This window comes from Gopherus evgoodei, chromosome 21 (genome assembly GCF_007399415.2).
Source record: "Gopherus evgoodei ecotype Sinaloan lineage chromosome 21, rGopEvg1_v1.p, whole genome shotgun sequence".
Classification (NCBI taxonomy): Eukaryota; Metazoa; Chordata; order Testudines; family Testudinidae; genus Gopherus; species Gopherus evgoodei.
Genome location: NC_044342.1, coordinates 11,994,722 through 12,018,221, shown reverse-complemented (window position 1 = coordinate 12,018,221; position 23,500 = coordinate 11,994,722). Strand labels below are relative to the sequence as shown.

General features: G+C 48.8%; 1 pseudogene; it reads right to left on the bottom strand.

Annotated features, from left to right (window-relative positions):
* Positions 1-9,394: 9,394 nt before the first annotated feature.
* Positions 9,395-10,386, bottom strand: LOC115637936 (annotated as a pseudogene).
* Positions 10,387-23,500: the final 13,114 nt, after the last annotated feature.

The following is a 23,500-nucleotide window of genomic DNA, read 5'->3' as shown; positions in this document are numbered from 1 at the left end:
CAGCCATCTCCATACACATAATGAAGGAAGGAGAGAGAGATAGCAAAAGACAAACTGAGAGAGAGAGATGAGTGGTATAAATTATTTCCTGTTGGGATCGGTCAGGTTTGAAATGCACACAGATACACATGCACAACACAAACACCCACAAGAAACAACACCAGAAACAGACAAGGCTCTGACTGACACAACCAAGATGGAGACACAACCAGACAAAACAGAAATGCACTGATAAAAAAATACAAACACGCTTGAGGAGGAAGACGAGGCCTGCAAAAGGCCCCTCCCCACAAATCACAAACACACACACACAAGAAACATAACATGAGACACGCAAGACTCACATAAGCCAGAGATTCAAATACAGGCAACACACGTGTGAGCCCTAGCATGAGACAAGGGAAGATATGACTCACAACAGCAAGAGTCTGGGGTTTTCCTTTTTGGGCAGGGAATAGCAGTAGAAAGGTGCTTATATTGGCATAGCTTGTTTCTATCAACACAGAGGAATAAATTACACTTCTATCAACTATGGTTCTACTGGTATCCCTGCATCCACACTAGCGGATGTACTGGAAATTGGTATCAAAACTGCTTTCTCTCTATCCATTCAGCCTCATACACTCTCATTTGCACTCACTCCCTTTAGCAATCCATCTGTCCCCGAACACACCAGCTCTCTCTCTTTCTCTGTCACTGTCTCTTTGTGCCCATCCAGTTGTCAGAGTCTCTGAAGGATGGCAGATGCTACAGGAACATGGGAGGTTGTTATTGCCATGAGCATTCCTGGCTGGTATAATTAATGAGACATGAAGCTGAGGATGGGGCCACCAGGTGTTATTACTATGCAAATTGGGGACCTTTAAAGCTTCTGAACTAGCTCATGTCCTAGTTTCACTCAGGAGGTCACGTTGATCCCTAAGACGGATGTACTGGAAATTGGTACCAAAACTACTTTCTCTCTATCCATTCAGCCTCATACACTTTCATTTGCACTCACTCTCTTTAGCAAACCATCTGTCCCCAAACACACCATCTCTCTCTCTTTCTCTGTCACTGTCTCTTTGTGCCCATCCAGTTGTCAGAGTCTCTGAAGGATGGCAGATGCTACAGGAACATGGGAGGTTGTTATTGCCATGAGCATCCCTGGCTGGTATAATTAATGGGACATGAAGCTGAGAATGGGGCCTCACTTACTATGCAAATTGGGGATCTTTAAAGCTTCTGAACTAGCTCATGTCCTAGTTTCACTCAGGAGGTCACCTTGATCCCTAAGACGGCCTTTCACTTCTTCAGTTTAATCAATTTTAAATTTTGGACTCTGCTTCTTGCTTCTGATGGGGATTTGGGACCTAAGAAGCGGGGTAGGAGTAGGATTCCTGGGTTTTAGTCTTGTCTCTCAGAGGGGAACGGGTGAAGTGTTTTTGAGTAAGGAGAACTGGGAGACAGGACTGTTTGGTTGTTTCTCTAGTGGAGCAAGTTATTGTGGAATCATGGTGGGCATTTCACTGAAAACATCTGTTCACTGTGCAGTGGCAGACAAAAAGGCTAATAGAATGTTAGGGACCATTAGGAAAGGGATAGATAAAAAGAGAGCAAATATCATAATGCCACAACATAAATCCATGGTACACCTACACCTTGAATACTGCATATAGTTCTGGTCCCCCCATCATAAAAAAGATATACTAGACCTGGAAAAAGTACAGAGATGGGCAATAAAAATGATTAGGGGTATGGAACAGCTTCCCTTTAGCAGCAATTTAAGAGATGGGGCATGTTCCCCTTGGAAAAGATCTGACTGATGCAAGGTATGATAGAAGTCTATAAAATCATGACTGGTGTGCAGGAGGTTAATAAAGAAGTGTTATTGACCACTTCACATAACACAAGAGCCAGGGATCACACAATGAAATTAATAGGCAGCAGGTTTAAAACAAACATAAGGAAGCATTTCTTCACACAATGCAGTCAACCTGTGGAAGTCGTTCCCAGGGCATTTTGTGAAGGCAAAAAGTAAAACTAAGTTTTATAAAGTTGGATAAGATCATGGAGGATGGGTCCATCAGTGACTATTAGCCAAGATGATCAGGGATGCAATCCTATGTTCCAGGTGTCCCTAAACCTCTGACACTCCAAAGTTGGGAGTGAATGACAAGGTATGGATCATTTGATGATTGCCTGTTCTGTTCATTCCCTCTGGGGCACCTGACATTGGCCACTGTCAGGAGACAGGATACTGGGCTAGATGGACTTTTGGTCTGACCCAGTCTGGCCGTTCTTAGGTTCAGTGCTACAGTTGTCTGAGCACTGATGTCTCAGCTGGAAGTTTCTCTCCAGAATACTGGGTACAAGCAGCGCATTAGCCTGGGTCATGTGTAGATTCACACGCATGACAGAGAGAGTAACTGGCTAGATATTAGAAGAACATTTCTAAACACCGGTGGGGCAAGGTCCTGGAGCAGCCCCCCAATAGGAAATATGGGGAAAAATGATGTAATGAATTTTAAGAATGAGCTGGACAAATTTATGAATGGCATTGTTGTCATAAACAGATGGTTAAGGGTTAATGTCTCTTTTACCTGTAAAGGGTTAAGAAGCTCAGTGAACCTGGCTGACACCTGACCAGAGGACCAACAGGGGGGCAAGATACTTTCAAATCTTGGTGGAGGGAAGTCTTTGTTTGTGCTGTTTGTTTTGTTCATTGTTTGCTCTTGGGAAAAAGAAGGACAAGAGGTGCAGCCAGACTCTCCAAATCTTTCTTAATCAGTCTTTCATGTTTCAAACTTGTAAGTAGCCAGGCAAGGCGGATTAGTTTTATGTTTGTTTTCTTTCAACTTGTGAATGCTTTTCCTATTGCTGGAAGGATTTTTACCTCTGTTTGCTGTAACTTTGAATCTCAGGCTGCGGGTGGGTGGGAGTACCTCTAGGCTATATGAAATTGAGTACCCTGTAAACATTTTCCATCCTGATTTTACAGAGATAATTTTTACTTTTTTTTTCTTTAATTAAAAGCTTTTCTTTTTTAAGAACCTGATTGATTATTTTCCTTGTTTTAAGACCCAAGGGGAATGGGTCTGACCTCACCAGGGATTGGTGGGGGGAAAAGGAAGGGAATGGTTAATTCCTCTTTGTTTTAAGATCCAAGGAGTTTGAATCTGTGTAGCTTCCCATGGCAACCCAGGGAGGGTAAGTCTGGGGGGGGAAAGAAGGGGGGATGGTTTATTTCTCCTTGTTTTAAGACCCAAGGGGTTTGGGTCTTGGGTTCCCCAGGGAAGGTTTTGGGGAAACAGGAAGTGTGCCAAACACTATATTTTGGCTGCTGGCAACGTACCAAATTTAAGCTAGTAATTAAGTTTAGAAGTGATCATGCAGGTCCCCACTTTTTGGACTCTAAAGTTCAAAGTGGGGAAAAAACCTTGACAATTGTAGGACAGGGTTGCTTGAGAGCAGAGCAGAGATCAGCATCCCTGTGGCTCACTTCTGGATTATCTCTTAAATTCCTAAGTCTCATGCGTCATTGTTTCAGTCTGTCATCTGCCAGGTCCGGAAAGGGTTTTCCTCCTCTCCTCCCACATATTCTGGTTTGGGGGTTTTGTGAGGGGTGAAGATTTTTTGTTTTGTTTTCTTTGATCACCTTCCTCTGAAGCAACAGGGAGGCCACAGCTGGGGATGGGACATTGGACGGGGTGGACCAGAGTTCTGAGGTGGCACCAAGCCTTTCTCTCTCCCAGTTGCTGGGCTGGCTGGTTCTTGCTCACATACTCTGGTCTAACTGATAGCTGCATGTAGGGTCAGGAAGGAATTTTCCTCCCAGACGAGATTGGCAGTCACCTTGAAGGAGGGAGGAAGGGGTTACCCTCCTCTGCAGCTTGTGGGTGAGTTGCCAGGATTACCTGGGTAGATCTCATTTAATCATTTCCCTGCCATTGTGGGTGCAGTTGGATCCCTCTTATTCTCTACCTGTGGCACATAAAATCTACTGTCCTATGGGCCATGACACTTTGGCCCCATTTCAGTTGTTGGGCTGGGTGTGTGAGTGAGTGAGCAGTGGTGTTAGTGGCTAGGCAGGAGATCAGAGCAGATGATCCAGTGGCTCCTTCTTGCCTTAAACTCCATGACAGAGCCATGGTGGGAACAGCAGCGTTCACAGATGCAGGGGAAATGCTGTCAAGAATCAGAGGGGTAGCCGTGTTAGTCTGGATCTGTGAAAAGTGACAAAGAGTCCTGTGGCACCTTATAGACTAACAGATGTTTTGGAGCATGAGCTTTTGCTCCAAAAGTCTGTTAGTTTATAAGGTGCCACAGGACTCTTTGTCGCTTTTCAGGGGAAATGCTGATGAGCAGGGACAGGTCAGGGCATCCCAGGGAAGTGATGGGGGATTTAAGGAACCCTCCCAAATCAGGGTCCCTGGGCTGGAGGCCAGAGAAGGGGCCTGGGTTCCCCTAGTGCTCCCCAGACTCAAGGGAGAAGGCCAGGCTGCCAGGGGACATAACATCAAGCCCCCAGTGTGGGCCGAGGACCTGGTATTGAGGCCACCAGACATGAGATTTCCCTGTGGTTTGGGCTGGACTCTGGATTACCTCGAAGGTGGCGAGAGCCAAGAGTGACCTGGCCAGAGGAGCAGGTCACAGCCGGCAAAGGACCTCCAGTGGCCTGGCTGGCCATTTAGCAGGGCTGGAGTGGGGGAGAAGCCACACAATGCTGTGCCCAGCTGTGAGGAGGCATCCGGATGGTGAGTCTCTTTGCCCGGCTGGGGAAGCCCCCAAGCCCTGGAAAAGCATTCCTGCTTTCTTTTCCTGGATCCACAGGATAAGGGCTACACTCCCTGCTTTGGAACAGTCTTTAGGAGGAAACCCTGCAGTGTGCCAGACCCCCTGCCAGGGTCTGACTCTTCACACAGCCTCACCACCTCCTAAGACTTAACCTAGGAGTCTCCAGCCCTCCTGCTTCACGCCATGAACTCTGTCTGGAGAATGCAACTGAGGCAGACTCCTGGGAGAGACATGGCCGTGCTGCAGGGATGAATATGCCCCACCCAGCATTTGCATGGTCACACAGCACTGTCACAAGAGTTGAGTTCATGAGTCACCTGAGAACAGCCTAGGAAGGCCTTAGGTCAGCACTGAGAGCTAAAGGTTACAGCATAGACCATCCTGGGGAGCCCAGTGCCTGGCCAAGCTTCAGGGAACCCTTGAGCCAAACTCTGTCTGTCTCCATGTGACCTCTTTGGTCAGAGTCCCAGTGAGAGCCCTGATTCCTCCCTGCCCCCAGCTCTCATCCCCCACCTCACATCTTCCCATCCTTTGATCTCCAGCAGGGGGATTGTTCAGCTTCTCTGTGGAGAGGTGAAATCCATCTCCCTCTGGGTGCTAGGTGTCAACATAGACTCATAGACTCATAGGTCAGAAGGGACCAATATGATCATCTAGTCTGACCTCCTGCACAAGGCAGGCCACAGAACCCTACCCATCCACTTTTATACAACCCCTAATCCAGGACTGAGTTATTGAAATCCTCAAAACTGGTTTGAAGACCTCAAACTGCAGAGAATCCACCAGCAAGCGACCCATGCCCCACGCTGCAGAGGAAGGCGAAAAACCTCCAGGGCCCCTGCCAATCCGCCCTGGAGGAAAATTCCTTCCCGACCCCAAATATGGCGATCAGCTAAACCCTGAGCATGTGGGCAAGACTCACCAGCCAGCACCCAAGAAGGAATTCTCTGCAGTAACTCAGTTCCCATCCCATCCAACATCTCCCCGCAGACAATTGAGCAGACCCATCTGGTGATAATCCAAGATCAATTGCCCAAATTAAACTATCCTATCATAACATCCCCTCCATATATTTATCAAGCTTAGTCTTGAAGCCAGATAAGTCTTTTGCCCCCACTACTTTCCTCGGAAGGCTGTTCCAAAACTTCACTCCCCTAATGGTTAGAAACCTTCGTCTAATTTCAAGTCTAAACTTCCTAATATCCAGTTTGTACCCATTCGTCCTCGTGCCTACATTAGAACTAAACTTAAATAATTCCTCTCCCTCCCTAACGTTAACGCCCCTGATATATTTATATAGAACAAGCATATCCCCCCGCAGCCTTCTTTTGGCCAGGCTAAACAAGCCAAGCTCTTTGAGTCTCCTTTCATAAGGCAGGTTTTCCATTCCTCGGATCATCCTAGTAGCCCATCTCTGGACCTGTTCCAGTTTGAATTCATCCTTCTTGAACATGGGACACCAGAACTGCACACAATATTCCAGATGGGGTCTCACCAGCACCTTATATAATGGTACTAACACCTCCTTATCCCTGCTGGAAATACCTCGCCTAATGCATTCTAAAATCACATTTGCTTTTTTAACAGCCGTATCACATTGGCGGCTCATAGTCATCCTGCTATCAACCAATACCCCAAGGTCCTTCTCCTCCTCCGTCGCTTCCAACTGATGCGTCCCCAACGTATATCTAAAATTCTTATTATTAATCCCTAAGTGCATGACTTTGCACTTTTCACTATTGTATTTCATCCTATTACTCTTACTCCAGTTTACAAGGTGGTCCAGATCTTCCTGAATAGTATCCCTGTCCTTCTCCGTGTTAGCAATACCCCCCAACTTTGTGTCATCCGCAAACTTTATTAGCACATTCCCGCTCTTTGTGCCAAGGTCAGTAATAAAAAGGTTAAATAAGATCAGTCCCAAAACCGATCCTTGAGGGACTCCACTAGTAACCTCCTTCCAGCCTGACAGTTCACCCTTCAATACAACCCGCTGGAGTCTCCCCTTTAACCAGTTCCTTATCCACCTTACAACTTTCATATTCATCCCCATCTTTTCCAATTTAACTAACAGTTCCCCATGCGGAACCGTGTCAAACGCCTTACTGAAATCGAGGTAAATTAGATCTACCCTATTTCCTTTATCTAAGTAATCCGTCACCTTCTCAAAGAAGGAGATCAGATTGGTTTGGCACGATCTACCTTTAGTAAATCCATGTTGCAATTCATCCCAATTACCATTGACTTCTATGTCCTTGACTAATTTCTCCCTTAAAATTTTTTCCAAGACCTTACATACTACAGACGTCAAGCTAACAGGCCTATAATTACCCGGATCACTTTTATTCCCTTTCTTAAAATAGGGACTATGTTAGCAATCCTCCAGTCGTACGGCACAAGCCCCGAGTTTATCGACTGCTTAAAAATTATCGCTAACGGGTTCGCAATTTCACGCGCCAGTTCCTTTAATATCCTCGGATGGAGATTGTCCGAGCCCTCCGATTTTGTCCCATCAAGCTGTTCAAGTTTGGCCTCTACCTCAGTTGCGGTAATATCCACCTCCATATCCACATTCCCACTTATCATCCCTCCATCATCGCTAAACTCCTCACTAGTCTTATTAAAAACTGAGGCAAAGTACTTATTTAGATATTGGGCCTTGCCTAGGTTGTCCTTTACCTCCATTCCATCCTCAGTGTATAGCGGCCCCACTTCTTCTTTCTTTGTTTTCTTCTTGTTTATGTGGCTGTAGAACCTTTTATTATTGGTTTTGATTCCCTTTGCAAGGTCCAGTTCAATGCGGCTTTTAGCCTTCCTCACTTTATCCCTACATGTTCTGACCTCACCAAGGTAGCTTCCCTTGCTAATCCCGCCTTTCTTCCACTCCCTGTAAGACTTCTGCTTTCTCCTAATCCCCTCTCTGAGTTGCTTGCTCATCCAGCTTGGCCTACAACTCCTGCCCATGGTTTTTTTCCCCTTTCTTGGAATGCAGGCTTCCGACAATTTCCGCAGCTGCGACTTAAAGTAATTCCAGGCCTTCTCCGCATTTAAATCCGCAAGTTCCTCCGTCCAATCCACTTCCATAACTAATTTCCTTAACTCTTTAAAATTAGCCCTCGAGAAATCGAAAACCCTAATCCAAGATCTACATTTGTTTATCCTTCCAACTAGTTTGAACTGAATCAGCTCATGATCACTCGAACCAAGATAATCCCCTACCACCATTTCTTCTACGAGGTCCTCACTGCTCACGAAAACCAAATCTAAAATGGCATCCCCTCTCGTAGGTACTTCAACTACTTGACCTGACCAGCAGCAGAAGATGGGTGTGGGTGGGTGTGGAGCACACAAGCTGGAGGAACAGGGGAGCAGGACCCAGAAGAGGTAGTGGGAGCACAGGGCAGGGAGGGGGCCCATCAGTGGGGGTGATGTGGGGCGTTCGAAGGCTCAGGGATTAGCAATGTTATTTTTCTAAACCAGGTTTTGTGAGTTCACATTTCAGTGGGGGCTGTTATTTAAATTAATTAACTAAAAGTCAAGTTCACCACTTGGCGATTTTATCCCCACCCTTGCTCAAGCCCTGAGCAAGGATTCTGGCCCAAACTTCCTTTTAATCCCACCCATCCTTAACACTAATAGACAGCAATGATTTTGGGGGTGGCACAGACTAGGGGGTCCCTCAAGCTCAGTCTTTGACCTTAGCCAGCCCCATGTCCTGCAGGGAAAGGAATTCTCTCCCCCACAAGAGGAATTAGGGTAAAACTTTCTCAGAGGCAAAGTTTCTTCCTGACCATACTCAGTTAGTGAATGGTTCCTGCCCTGAAGCATGGAGGTTTATATTTGTTGTGTCAAGTCTGTTTTAGGGGAGGGGAGTGGGATCTAGTAGGTTAGCACAAGAGCAGCTGGGAATCAGGATTCGTGGGTTCTAACCATGTTCCTAGGAGGGACGTGCGGTCCAGTAGGTTAAAACATGACAGATAAAAATTCAGGATTCCTAGGTTCTATTCTCAGCTCTCATGGGAAGGTGAGGTCTAATGGGTTAGACCAGGGCTAGAGGTAGCAGTCAGGACTCCTGCATTCTTTCCCTATCACTAGGCAGAGACTGAGACTGAAAGCATAGAGAAACTGACTGTAAAACCACAACACTTTCCCAGCACACTCCTTAAGTGTTCAGTGACTCATCTCCTTGCTATCTCCAACAAGCCAGAGACTTCTTTGTAGGTATCAGGTTTTACTGAGTTTGGAGAGCAAACAAAACTGCAGGAAGCAGGGAGTGGGGGGAATGTGCAAAAATAACGAACAATGACAAATAACACTGACTTGCTGTGAATATGAGGGCGATCTAGTATCAGGCTGAATACTAGAAGGGTGAAATTGATGGATTAATTAAATTAATGAAGGGGCAGGTGTTTAGATGGCTGCTATGTGGCAGCAGGCTGTACAGGGTGGTAAAGGGGTGGCTCTGCTCTATCATGGGCAGAGGCCGGTGAGGGATGGCAGCACCTAAATGATCTGACCAGTGTTCAGAGCTGGGTGCTGTTGCTGATGTGGAAGGGACAGAACAAAGGTTAGAGGAAGCAGCCAGATCCCCTGTCTGATTCCATGCCCAGCGCTGGGCCTTATATGTGCCTCACATAGTTTATGGGGAGCCCTTTCCAGCAGTCGAGGACAATTCTGCGGACATAGCGTGTCTCGGCATAGGTGTGGCCTGTTGAGTTAAAGGCGCAGACGGTGATGTCGAAGGGAGTGACGCTGTGGCGTTCATTTGGCTTGCCCAGTGTCCCGCCCAGGTTGCAGATGCTGTTGATGACTCCTGTGGGCGGTGGATGAAGGTATTGGCCTCCTGGCTGTACATCTCCCAGTTCTGCATCATAGCATCACAGTAGGTGCCTTTGGAGTCCTCGCTCCTGGGGTAATTCCAGTGCTTCAGCAGGAATTTGTTATTCTTCTCATTCCACAGCTGCCCGCTGGCCGGAGCCAGCCAAGCCCCCAGCAGGCCAAGGGGCAGCAGGAGCACAGGGAAGGATATTTTTGGAGCCATGGCTGTGTCTGGATCGACCTGCAGTCGGGAGAAGGGGGAGATGGATGGAGACAGAGCTGGGCAGGGATCTCCCTCCTCCATGGAATCTCCCACCAAACCCCTCTCACCCCATTTTGCCCTGAAAGACCCTATCCCTCCTGTTGTTCCCTTCTGCCGCCCCCCCCCCACCGCCACCATCATTCCCTCCTTCCCCAGGAAGCTCGAAACAGGAGGCTTCTCATTATCTGCATGACAGTAGCCCTTGAATGCTACAGTTGATATCAGGACCCCACCATGCCAGCCATTGCTGGGACCCCAGCTGAGACCAGGGCCACCATTTCCTCTAATCTACTATTCCTCACTCTCTTCCCAGAGTGGGAAATAGAACCCAGGCGTTCTGGCTGCTAGTCTTCTATTCTTACCTATTCCCATGCCAGAGGTGAGGAGAAAGCCTAGCTATCCTGGTCCCCAAGTCCCAAGTGATACTGTTCTCACCTCTGTCCTGGCTGGTGGGATCTCCTGCAACTTACCCAAGTCCTTGTGTCTTTGCTGTCGTCAGAACAATGGATCCTGGCCTCTGAAGAGCTGATCCTCGTTCCCCTGTTGGAGCATGTTATATAGAGGCCAGGCAGATAGGGAGGTGGTGGAGTGAGAGGCGAAATCTAGGAAAGAACTGGATCAACAGGATTTCTCAACATCAGGAAATTCAAAGCAGTGGCTCAGCAGGCATGCAGCTGTGGGGAGCAAGCAGCAGCTGCACTCGCTCCACAGCAACATCTCAGGGTATGTCTACCCAGCTAGCAAAGGTGCACTTATAGCATGGGTGGGCAGGGCTGTGCCAGCTTTACAGCTAGTGAGGGTACTGATAGCAGGCGCACAGACTTCACTGCAGGCTAGCAGCCCCAGTAGCAGCTCACCATGGCTCCTGGGTATGTACACAGGTTGCTAGCCAATGTTGCCATGTCCCCATGGCTATTGTTACCAGTGCTAGCTAGATTAAAGCTACCGTAGGAATGTCCACCCACGATGCAAACACACCTTTGTTTGCTGTGTAGAGGCACCTGAATGCTGACCCACTGGCTCCTTCTCAATCCAGTGCTAGCCTAGAAACTCACTTCCCCGCCATCGCAGCTCTGCTGGTGCCCCTCAGCCCTTACCCTCAGCTCCTCCCGCCCCGCCTCCCACAGGCAGCTGAGATATTCTCCTCTCCCAGGCCATCATATTCTTGAAAGCATGGCAGAAAAAGAAGGTGAGCGAGAGATGTGCATCCAAACACGCCGTAGGCTGAGTTTTTTCAAGGCTCCCAAGGGATTTGGATACAATGAAAATTAGAGGAAAACTAGGTGTCTAAATCCCTGTGGTGATTTGAAGGTGGCAGTCGGAGCACAGGGGGAGAGGAGCTGAGCCAATTTCCACTAGATCAACCTCCCCCCGCAACTCACAACCCCGATTTCCAAACCAAGTGTGCTGACCACTGCAGCCAGAGCCTTGAGGTGCGGCACATCCTGGATTCTAAGGAAAAAGGACTCCTGGGGGAATGCTATAGGGGCGTCTGCCCCGTCTGCGAGAGGCAGGAATGTGCCCTTTGAGATTTAATAATGAAAGAAGGAGAGAGATTGTGAATGACCCAATGCGAGTGAGACACCCAGAGAGATTGATTGAGAAGTGAGTAGTGTAAATCATTTCATCTTGGGCCCGAAGGGAAGACTGGGTTGGAGTCTAGGCAGGGGAAGGAAGGTGGTGTGTGGAAAGAGATGCTCAGAGGAATGATCCCACTCACACAAGCATGCACATGAGGGACAAAGGCCTCATTCACACCAGCAAGGGGAAGAAACACCTACCTGAGACAGTTCCTAAGTCGCACAGGGCTTTGACTCACAGGAGCAAGAGGCACAAACACACTGGCCAAAGATACAAACACAAAGTGGAAGAGGAGACATGAAAGATGCATCCAAGCAAGTGGCACATACCCACAACACATACACAAACATGAGGCACAAAAGACTCACACATGCAAGAGATTCAAATACACAAAACACACCCAACAGAAAACATGCAACACATAAGACTGGCTTACAGAAACTCACCCACAAGCCCAAATAGGATATCTGCTAGGAACAAGAGTTTTGCATGATCCTTCCTGGACTGTGAGTACCAGTAGAAAGGCACTTATATTGGTATCACTTATTGCTGTCAAGAGAGAGGAATACATTATACTGGTCTGAAGCATGCTGGTTTTCCTGCATCCACACTAAGGGTTGAATTGATAGAACAGTAAAATCGGAACAAAAGCGGCTCTCCATCTATCCACCCATCCCTAGACACATCGATCTCGCTCTCTAGCCATCCATCCCCATACACCAAGCTTCCATGCTTTCTTGCTAGATTTTGATGTATCCATCTCTGGCATTACTTTTTCTCAGCATGCTCTTCTGGCTGCATTCAGTCTGTCTAAACTGACTGGCTATTTCTGGATCATTGGATTTTTTTGTACTTTTTAAACAGATCAGCACTTTCTTCATCCAGACATGCTATCTAGCTTTTTGGCAGCCACTTGTGATGAATTTGTGGGGCAGCATCACATCCATCAGATACAAAGCAACTGCAGGTCTCACCAAACTATATTCCCATGCAGTTGACCAACATCACTAAAGCAGACAAAAGCAAAATTTTGGAGGTGTCCATCCAAAAAGAGTAGCATCAATACAGTCCATCTCTACATCTTGGCCAAGTTGAAAACTTACAGCTAGTCTCCAGGGAAGAAGAAGAAAAGACAAGGAGATCAAGGAAAAAAGGGAAAACCTGCAGCTTTGATAATGTTTCACCAGAACTACTACAACTTTCTGGGAAGAAAAGCCAACGCTGATTGTCCGTCTTGAGATGCATAAACTGAGGTATCTCAAGTAGGAGTCGAGAAGTTATTTGATGTTGGTATTTGGCCCTGATGTGACTGCCACAGGAATCCTGCAACCAGTTCTGGTGTCCACAATTCTAGGAGGATGTTAATAAATTGGAGAAGGTTCAGAGAAGAGCCAGAAGAATTATTCTAGAATTAGAAAAAATGCCATATAGTGATAGACTCAAAGAGCTCAGTCTATTTAACTAACAAAGAGAAGGTTAAGGGGTGACTTTTGATCACAGTCTATAAGTATCTACATAGACTCATAGACTAGATGATCATGATGGTCCTTTCTGACATTAAAGTCTAACTTCCTGCACATTGCAGGCCACAGAACCTCACCCACTCCCTCCTGTAATAGATGCCTAACCTCTGGCTGAGTTACCAATGTCCTCAAATCATGGTTTAAAGACTCCAAGTTACAGAGAATCCGCCATTTACGCTAGTTTAAACCTGCAAGTGACCAGTGCCCCATGCTGCAGAGGAAAGGTCAGGGGCTCAAAGAGGGGGGCACACAGGGCTTCCCCAGAAGTGGGACATGAGTAAAACCAAAGTGGAGGGAGTAGTCGATGTGGGTAGACCGCCTCCAAGGGATCTCAGAGGCCTGAGGTGTAACATCTGTAGAAAAATTGAGCATATGTGGGCAAAATGGCCAAAGATTGGTGACATAGTGGCCCAACAGGACCCTCTAAGGGTTAACTTGGTGAAAGCCCAGGACAGAGGGGGTAACTTATCAACCATCCAACCAGAGAGGCAGCCTGTAGCTGGGGCCCAAAGCGTGAACTACATGACGGAGCATTGGGAGGAAAGGGGTCACCCAGCCAGCTTCTCGGGGGAATTGGTGTGGGGGTAACAAATGGGCTCCCACTCTGGGCCCCAGTGTACATGCCCTGTTGGACTGTCCCGGGTTCAGGCCCATCTGACCCTCAGTAGAAGCAGCAGGTGGTGGTCGATGGGGAGACATTCCTGGGGTAGAGACATTCTGGGACAGAGAAACCCCTGGCCACACCCTGCCTGGTTGTAACCCCACCGAATGCTGCAGGGCTGTGTGATCTGATTTAAGTTTCCACACGTGAAGCCATTCACTCTGCCTATAGCTCAGACCCCTGGGCAAATGCAGGAAGGATTGGGCTGGCTGGTAGCTGGGGTTCTCCAGGATATCAGCTGTTATGTCCTTTGGTGGAATGGCTATCACTCTAAGACAGAATTCATCCCCTATGTCAGTACCAGCCCAGGACTGGAGCCATGCCAGGCTGTAGGCTGCAAGTTGAGGTGTCAGTAAAACTGCAAATAGCTCATCTGGCAGGGAGAAGGAAGGGTTTTCCCCGCTTGCTTGCAACACAAAGGAAAAGCTGTTACGCTCCGGACACCTTCCTGTCTGTCACTGGATGCCTGTATCCAAGTGGGGCAGAGGAACAGCCTCCACCCATCCCCACACAGGATATGTGAGTCACACTGGCTCAGCAGGATCTGAGCTTGTAGAAACTTAGGCCCATATCTGACCCAGGACTGCCTGCAGCCAGGGCTGGTGCTTTCATTTAGGCGACTTAGGCAGTCGCCTAGGGCGCCAGCATTATGGGGAGGGCGGCATTTTGCTGGGGGGGCCACAGGCGGCTCTGGTGGAGCTGCCACAGTCATGCCTGCGGAGGGTCCGCTGGTCTCACGGCTCCGGTGGATCTGCCGCAGGCATTTCTGCAGATGGTCCGCTGGTCCCGCAGCTCGGGTGGACCTGCCATGGGAATGCCTGCGGCAGGTCCACTGGAGCTGCGAGACCCGCACGCGGGACGGCAAAATGGCCTGTCGCCTAGGGCGCCTGAAACCCTGGCACCGGTCCTGCCTGCAACCCTACTGAAGCTGATGGGCAGGCCCTGGATAACAGCCTCTTGGAGCCTGTGGCTGCCGACTCTTGTCCTGTAGTTACAGGCCCCCTGTGGGACAAAAAGGGGAGTTTCTGTCCTAAGCCCACAGCAGCTGCAGCTCCTCACTCCCCTTCTGCTGTGTCCCCAAGTCAGGTGTTGGGGAAGGCACTGGGGAAGTTGCAGATGGGGCAGGTGTGATGCTTGTGGGGCTACCCAAGGGGTGAAGGGTGAATCTCTATTGCCTGCTTATAGCAAGAGGCAGGGGTGCCAGAAATGGGGGATGAGGGAGGGGGGCATGGCCCTCCCACTTTTTGAAAATGGACAGGGCTGGCCCGTCCATTTTTTACCATGCACCTCGCCCTTGCCTCTCCTCTTCTCTCCAAGGCCCCACCAGCAGCTGGAGCCGGGGGGAGCCCGGGCAGCTGTGGAGAGCTGTGGACCTTCCACCTGTCCTAAGTGAGGGGGCCGGGGCTGGAAATATGGGCCAAGGGCTTCTCTCAGGCCTTCCCCCACCCTGAGCAGCTGAAGAGGCCTGGGCTCCCCGGCCCCACTCTGGCTTCCAGCTTTGTAAGAGGTGGGGCCTTGGGGGGGGGGGCAGAAGGGGCGGGGATGGAGCCACAGATGGTTGGGGGCCCCCAAGTCCCACTTTTGGGGAGGCTCCACCACCCCTGGCACGAGGGAGCCCTGGCTGTGCCCACCAGGGAAACTCACCCCAAACTACCAGCTGCCCCGAGCCCCGCTCTTCCCTCTGCCCACCAGCAATTGGCACCCCCAAACAGGAGGCCCTCTAACTGGGTGCTTGCAGTGGAGCAGAGTTAATCTGTGTCTAACTCTATGGAGATAGTTACCCCCATAGTTCACACCGGTTCCGGGACACAGGTCCCTCCAACCTGCCTGTGCACCCCACTGCTTTACATGCCAGTGTCACAGGGCAGGGCCACCACACCGGCATTTCCCTTCAGTACTTCAGCAAGGGCAGCAACAGCCACTGCCTTTCTGAGGGGAGACGCATGTCTCCCTCCCTTCTAATCAGGTGCTCGCAGCCTGAATGGGTCCCAGCCTTCGCTGTGTATTTCCCAGCAAAGCCTGTCTGCCCAAACCGACCTGCCTACTTTCTCTCCAGAGTCTGCTACAGAGATGAGGTCCCACCCAGTTCTCTAGGCAAGTTTCCTTTATTATTAAAGTACAGAGAAAGCCTATTGCAAGCAATGAAAGAACTTGCATGCTTGCTAATAACCTGTTTGGAGTTCATCCTGGCTCTCACCTGGGCTGTGGCAAGAGTTGTCTTGCACCCCCACCAGCGCGTCCTCTGAACAAGAGCCCATCTGATAGTTATGCTTCAGCCGGCCCAGGCCTTCCAACCTTCCCGTAAGGACTGGGACTCTCTGGGTGTCCTGTCTGCTTGTGGAATGAGAGAAGGTTCTGAGCCAGGTTAAACCCCAGGCTTTTCTTTCTCTGAGGGCTTCTGGAGAATGCAGTTTGAACCAGTCAATGCATCTAAATAAAGAAATAATAGTTGGAGATATACCTATCTCCTAGAACTGGAAGGGGCCTTGAAAAGTCATTGAGTCCACCCCCTGCCTTCGCTAGCAAGCCCAAGTACTGATTCGTGTCCCAGATCCCTAAAGAGGCCTCCTCAAGGATTGAACTTATAACCCTTGTTTTAGCCAGATACTGCTCAAAAGACTGAGCCATCCAGCCCCTCTTCCATGGCAGGGCTTTAAAGACTAATAACGGATGAAATGAATTAGCCTCCCCGCTCCCTGCTGGAGAAGGTCTATACACTGCCCTGATAACACAGACACAATTACACTTTTAATACATTGCAACCCAAGGGATGGCCCCTCAGTCAGTAACATTGAATCTCACTCAATAATGCTTATTTTCATTCCCTGAGGTTTGTTCATGGTGTTGTCAAACTGATCTATTGATTCAAACTTAATTGATTCTATCACTGATTTTGTTTCCCTCATCATCACTTGGAAATGTGGTAAGTTCTTGTGATCTGAGATCAGGCCCAGAACAATAGTCAGCTGGGAGCCCAGATGTAACCGCAATGGCAAAGTGTTAGCTATCACCTTCCTCATCTTCCCCCTCACTATCACCAGGAGGCGCCATCCTAATGTGTTAGGCATGCAGGCCTAATGTGTTATACCAGTGATCCCCAACCTTTTCAGCTGGCGGGCGCCAGATGAAGGACCACTGTGGCGGTGGAGCATCCGCCAAAATGCCGCCGAATTTCAGCAGTATTTTGGCGGTGATGCCTCTCGATGATGCCGCTTGCCATAGACAAGCGATGTCATCGAAAGGCATCCCCGCCGAAATTCGGGAACGACGCCTCTTGATGACATCACTTGTCGACGGCAAGTGGCGTCACTGGGAGGCGTCCCCGCCGATATTCGGGGGCAACGCCTCTCGATGACATCACTTGGCGACAAGCGTCATCATCGAGAGGCGTCCCCGTTGAAATGCCGCTGAAATTTGGTGGCATTTCGGAGGATGGTCTCCTGGGGACCAGGATGCGGGCGCATTAAGATGCCCCCGCAGGCACCATGGTGCCAGCGGGCACCACATTTAGGACCACTGTGTTATACTGATGTTGCAATGGCTAGTGCATGCTCAGCAGGGGGTTCACCCTGTTACTGTATTTGTAGGGTGACCATATATCCTGTTTTGGCCGGGACAATCCCTTTTATAAGCCCTGTCCTGGCCATCCCAACTTTTTTGGCAAAAGTGGGCATTTGAACAGTTGGCAAGAGAAAATGGGTCATATGCCCACTTTTAACAAAATAATGGGGTGCAAAGGAACATGGGGGGGAAGGAGCAGTGATGCCAGCCTCACGCTGCAGGGAGGGGGGGGAGGCGGGGCTCAAGCAGGGGTAGGCAGGGCTCAGGAGAGAAGATACACCTCTGGCTAGCCCCCGCAGTGTCCCATTTCCACTTTGGGAAATATGGTCGCCCTACTAATTTGTTGTTCTTTGCCCTACTAATGTGGGGGTGCCCTGCTCCCATGGGTTACATGTCCTTTTACCTCAAGCTTATTAGCATATACGTCAATTAATTACCATGGCATCCTTAAGCTCAGACATCTCTTGATATCCCTAATTTAAAATATCCCAAGCTGTTGCAAAGGTATGTTGTGTGGTTACCTGCCAGCAGGTTACTCATTGCAGCCTTCTGGTTTGTGGTATCTTATGATCTCAGGTTATTCTTGGTTAGCTGCTTCTGCTTAAGGCATTTTGGGGCTTAGGCCTTTATTAGTTTAGCTAAGCTGCTGGCTTCCAGGCCTTGAGGCTTGGAGGCTCCTTGGATGATATCTGTGCCTTATATCTATGCGTCACCTAGCAAATGCCTATACCTACAGGCTACAGTCTGTCCCAGCCACTCCCTCAACTTCCACACACAGATCTGGCACCTCCATTGAAGCAACGCCCCCCTCCCACAGCTTTACCTCAGTTTAACCCTATCCATAGCACAACGCACATGGTCAGGCCTGTCATAAAACCAAATAGAAATTTATTGGGCAAAGCTGAAGATAAAGAGTCAAATAGAGCCAAGTGTATCGCTTGGAAACATGCAGTTACAGATAAGGAAAAATATAAAATGCCATCGAGAGCTCAGATTGATTAACAAGGTGCTTTCCTGCCTAATCAGGGATTTCTCACCCAACGGTTGCGCCGCACAACGCTGCCCAGTTGAGAGAGCTGGAATCCACTTTCCATGAGACACTTGTGCTGGCAGAGGGTCGCCTCCATAACGGATCCACTCTTGTGCCCTTCTTTTTCCTATTACACAGTTCCAGTCCTGTTGTCTCTTTTCCTCACCTGGGAGTTTCGTTAACTTCAGTTTGCCCCGATGGCCCTCCCATTGAAGGACTTTGTCTTGGGCTCTTTTGTGCTTTGCAAAGGCCCAATCCTGCACTATGTCCAGACTGTAAACACATGGCTGATTGGGTGGAAAGATGTCAGTTGTCCTCACTCTTTATTGAGTGAGCTGCCCTGCCCCAGGTGACCCGTCTCCCCTCCAGCTGCTTCGGGACAGGATGTTCTGTATGTCACTGAACTCTTCAATTATTTTCAAATACATCCTGCAATAATCATGACAACCAGCCAGTTCTTAGCATACGGCAGAGACCACACCCGGACCATTTGGTGAAGTGTCATGAAGATGGCGATCACGGGGAAACAGACCCATCTGGGTCTGTCTAGGCACATCCCTGGGTACAGACTTGTGTCTGTGAACCTTCCAACTGACAACAACATGGGTCACCTAGGTCACAACAGAACTGGTCAAGGGGGACACCAGTCTTGGGGAAGTCAACGTGTCGGGTCTCAGACTTATCAGCAGCTGGCACCAGGCAGATGGCCAGCAGGATGAGGGTCAGGATGATCAAGGGGCATGGGCCCCTCGGAGCCATGGACAGGTGTGTCACTGAGTATTGGGGCCAGGTATAAGCCCAAAACTGACAAGGGAGGGGAGAGAGAGGCTGTGTGTGCTAAGCTATCCCCTCCAGCCATGGGAGAAGGGTGTTAAAAGGAAGACACTGCAACCAGGGCAAGGGGGAAGCTCTGAGAAGGGAGCAGCTGGAGTGGCTTCTGAAGCATCAGCAGAAGCAACCCCCAGGCCAGAGACCCCCCCAGCTCTGTGAGGAGCCCACTCCTGCTCTACTTTGCCCTCAAACCCCTTTCCTCTCCCATTGTCCCCTCCCACCCCACTCTGTCCCCTGAGTCCCTTCCCTTTCTACTATCCCCTTCCTCTCCACTCTGCCCCCAAAGACCTTCACCCCCTTATCCTAGGATGTCCCTTCCCTTTAAAAGTTCAGGGGGCTCCGTGCTCTCCCCTGCCCCACTGCAAAGCCTCACTTTCCTGTTAGTTTCAGTTGTGTAGCCTACATTGTCCATCAGCTCCTGCTCCATCAGTCTGTCCATATCCTTCTCTCCCGGTTCCACAAATAGAGCATTTGGCCCCACTGGATTTTTAGCCCATGAGCATCCACAATCCCACTGCTTGAACGGCGAGAAGAAAAAGTAAGTGAATGATACTGTTTAAGAGGGGGCAGAGTTCACACAGAGGCACTCAGGGTCTGTCGCCAGCAGAAGGATACCAAGTCCAGTTAAAGGAGTACATACGCATGCAGCCAGCAGAGGGGCAATCAAGCACCGATAGGGCAGTAACAACTTAGATCCTTGTGGGGTGGAAGGTGTCCAGGGTCTCAAAGTCCATCAGAAGAGCTGTGTTGCTGAGCTTGATGACGCCTCCGAATTATGGGTGACTCTGAAGCATTCTGAACAATTTGTAATCTGCTACACCATCCCTAACGGACGTATTTCTGCCTTGCTGTCAGTGATGGGATGAAGACGTACGGACTGCTGCGTGACGTGGTGCCTGGAACTGCCACGCATGCTGTAATTACTTCAGCAATGCACGGACATTTTTCTCCTAGCCCATCGATGACAGCAGAACTGTCAAGGCTGATTCCCCACTCTGGCTCTTCGAGGGCAGAAGGTGGGGCCCACAAGGAATCTAAAGTTTAATTCTGGCCACTCCAGACTCGTGTTAAACTCCCAAGGTTACAGCTTTTCTCCGAGCTTGTATTGGTAGATGCTGCCTCCACCCAAGTGCAGAACCCCTTTGAGAGCCCAGGAAGGTGCACTTGGGAATCCCCTGTGGGGCACCCTCAGGTGCTTTCACTCCATCTAATTAAAAAGCACCTGAACAAACCTCTTGAGACACAAAACACAACAGCCTGCAGCATGAATGCATCCGGTGCTGGTTGTTCTGGTGCCACAGTGGCCTCTGGTGGGTAAAAAGCAGAACTGCAGCACTTCTCCAGCAGAATGTATTTTCTCCAGGAAAAAAATTCTGTGTGAGCAGTGGCACAGGAATCCCCCAGGAGTAGAAGTTCATTACAGCACCCTGTCCACAGAGCCGGGTTAGGACAGACAGAGTAGGGCACATGGGCCTGCGGGGAGGGGGGGAAGGGGAGTCACAGACTGGAGTTCAGCATGGCTAGTGGGAGGGAAGACTGGGGTGCTGTCTTAGGAGCTAATGGGGTGACAGCACTGAGCTGGGGCTGAATGAGAATGGGAGTGCAGGGCCACATGGAGAAGGAGAGCGGGCTGTAGGGACCCATGGGGGGATGTGGGGACAGGGGCAGATGTGCCTGACTAAATGGGAGAGCTTTGGGGTCAGCCAAGGTCTGCATGAGGGATACTCCTCAACTCCTTAGCAATCCCTTCCCTCCTCCTTCCAAAAAATCTGTTCCATATTTCTCCCACCCACACCAAACAACTCTCCAGGTTCACTCCAGGCTCCTTCCCTCTCCCTCAGCTCCTCTGTTACTCCTGACTCCCTCAAGCCTTTTCACTGCTTCTGAGGGATGCAGGGAATACATTTCTGTATTGTAGTTTAATTGAATTACCCAAAGTTCTGTATTAATATGCTTAGAAGATTTGTCAAAAAAAATTACCAGCACCTTTTTTGTATGTATTGTTACACCCATACCTGCTGACAGGTATTTTGAAATAAATTACCAAAATAATTGAAAGAGGCATGATTATACTGTGTTACTTTGACAAACAAAATATGTAGAATTTTGCAGAATTTTAAAATATTATGTGTAGAATTTTTTTGAGGGGGGGGGCGGTGCTGAATTCCTCCAGGAGTAAGATTTGCAGCTCTGGTGAATAGAGTTTTCCACTGAACACACCAAGCACTTCGCACATCTCCTGTGAATGTCCTCAGCCACCCAGGGCCAACAGAACCTACTATGAATAAGTTCCAGGTGTCTCTCCATTCCCAAATGTCCAAAGTCATTTTCCATGGTTGTGTTCACTTCCAGTAGAATGAGTTACATTAGCTGATTTTTGTAAAGGTCAGATGTGATTTGGTGCAGCACTCCCTGAATCAGTTTTAATTTTCTCCATTCTCTCAATAGTAGTTTGTCCTCAGGGGTAGATGGAATAATTGCAGATGGATTTTACCCCTCCTTTTTAGAAAACAGGGTGTCACCAATATCTAGTCAAGAGAAGAAGAGCTCTGTGTAGCTTAAATGCCTGTCTCTCTCACTGACAGAAGCTGGTCCAATAAAATATATCACCTCACCACCACCCCCCTCTAGTATCCTGGGATCACCAGGGTTACAACGACAGTGCATACAATAGAGCTAGTTACCAGGCAGAGTAGATGTGTCTATTCTCCTGAGGTCTTATCCTGTACTTCATCAATAGATAGCAGGGGAGAGCTCATTTAGAGCACTGACTTACATATCTATCTAGCTATCGCCATATGCATCCCTATCTATCTATCTATCTCAGAGGTTTTGCGTCCAAAATATGGGGGTTAGCATGAAAACCTCCAAGCTTAGTCACCAGCTTGGACCTGGTACCTGCTGCCACCACCCAAAAAATTAGAGTGTTTTGGGGCACTCTGGTCCCCACAAAAACCTTCCCTGGGGACCCCAAGACCCAAATCCCTTGAGTCTCACAACAAAGGGAAATAATCCTTTTTCCCTCCCCCCCTCCAGGTGCTCCTGGAGAGATACACAGACACAATCTCTGTGAATCCAAACAGAGTGACTCCCCCTCTCTGTTCCCGGTCCTGGAACAAAAAGGACTTTCCTGTTCCCCCAGAGGGAATGCAAAATCAGGCTAGCCAATTCAACACACACCGATCTCCCCTGATTTCTTCCTCCCACCAATTCCCTGGTGAGTACAGACTCAATTTCCCTGAAGTAAAGAAAAACTCCAACAGGTCTTGAAAGAAAGCTTTATATAAAAAAGAAAGAAAAAATACAAATGGTCTCTCTGTATTAAGATGATACAATACAGGGTCAATTGCTTAAAAGAAATATGAATAAACAGCCTTATTCAAAAAGAATACAAATCAAAGCACTCCAGCACTTATATTCATGCAAATACCAAAGAAAAGAAACCATATAACTTACTATCTGATCTCTTTGTCCTTACACTTAGAAACAGAAGATTAGAAAACAGAACTACTTCTCCAAAGCTCAGAGAAAGCAGGCAGCCAGAAAACAAAGACCCCAGACACACAATTCCCTCCACCCAAAGTTGAAAAAATCCGGTTTCCTGATTGGTCCTCTGGTCAGGTGCTCCAGGTGAAAGAGACATTAACCCTTAGCTATCTGTTTATGACACGCCCCCCAAATTGCAGACAGTGGGGACGCTCACTGGCGGCGATTACCTTCTAGAACTTGAAAATAAACAGATTAATACAACACATGCACCTTTACATATACCCCTAAGTATATAACTAACAGACTGTTACATTTTAAGAACACTTTTTAACTACTGGATTCTGGGAAACTCTCACGGGAGAGTGCATCAGCAACTTTGTTAGAAGCTCCTGTGATGTGTTGAATTTCAAAATCAAAATCTTGGAGAGCTAAACTCCAACGAAGAAGTTTCTTGTTGTTCCCCTTGGCAGTATGAAGCCACTTTAGTGCAGCATGGTCAGTTTGTAGTTTGAACCGCCGTCCCCAAACATATGGGCGTAGCTTTTCCAGGGGGTACACAATGGCATAGCATTCCTTTTCACTGACTGCCAGTGACTTTCCCTCTCAGACAGTTTCTTGCTGAGAAACACGACAGGATGGAAGTTGTGATCTGTTGCTTCCTGCATGAGCACTGCTCCTATACCACGCTCAGATGCATCTGTGGTTACTAGGAATGGCTTGTCAAAGTCCGGGGCCCTGAGCACAGGGTCAGACATGAGCATCGCCTTAAGCTGGGTAAAGGCCTTTTGACACTCATCAGTCCACTTAACGGCATTTGGCTGGGTCTTTTTGGTCAGGTCGGTCAATGGGGCAGCGATTTGGCTGTAGTGTGGTACAAATCGCCTGTAGTATCTGGCCAAGCCTAAGAAGGATTGGACATGTTTCTTTGACCTTGGGACAGGCCACTTTTGGATAGCATCCGCCTTGGC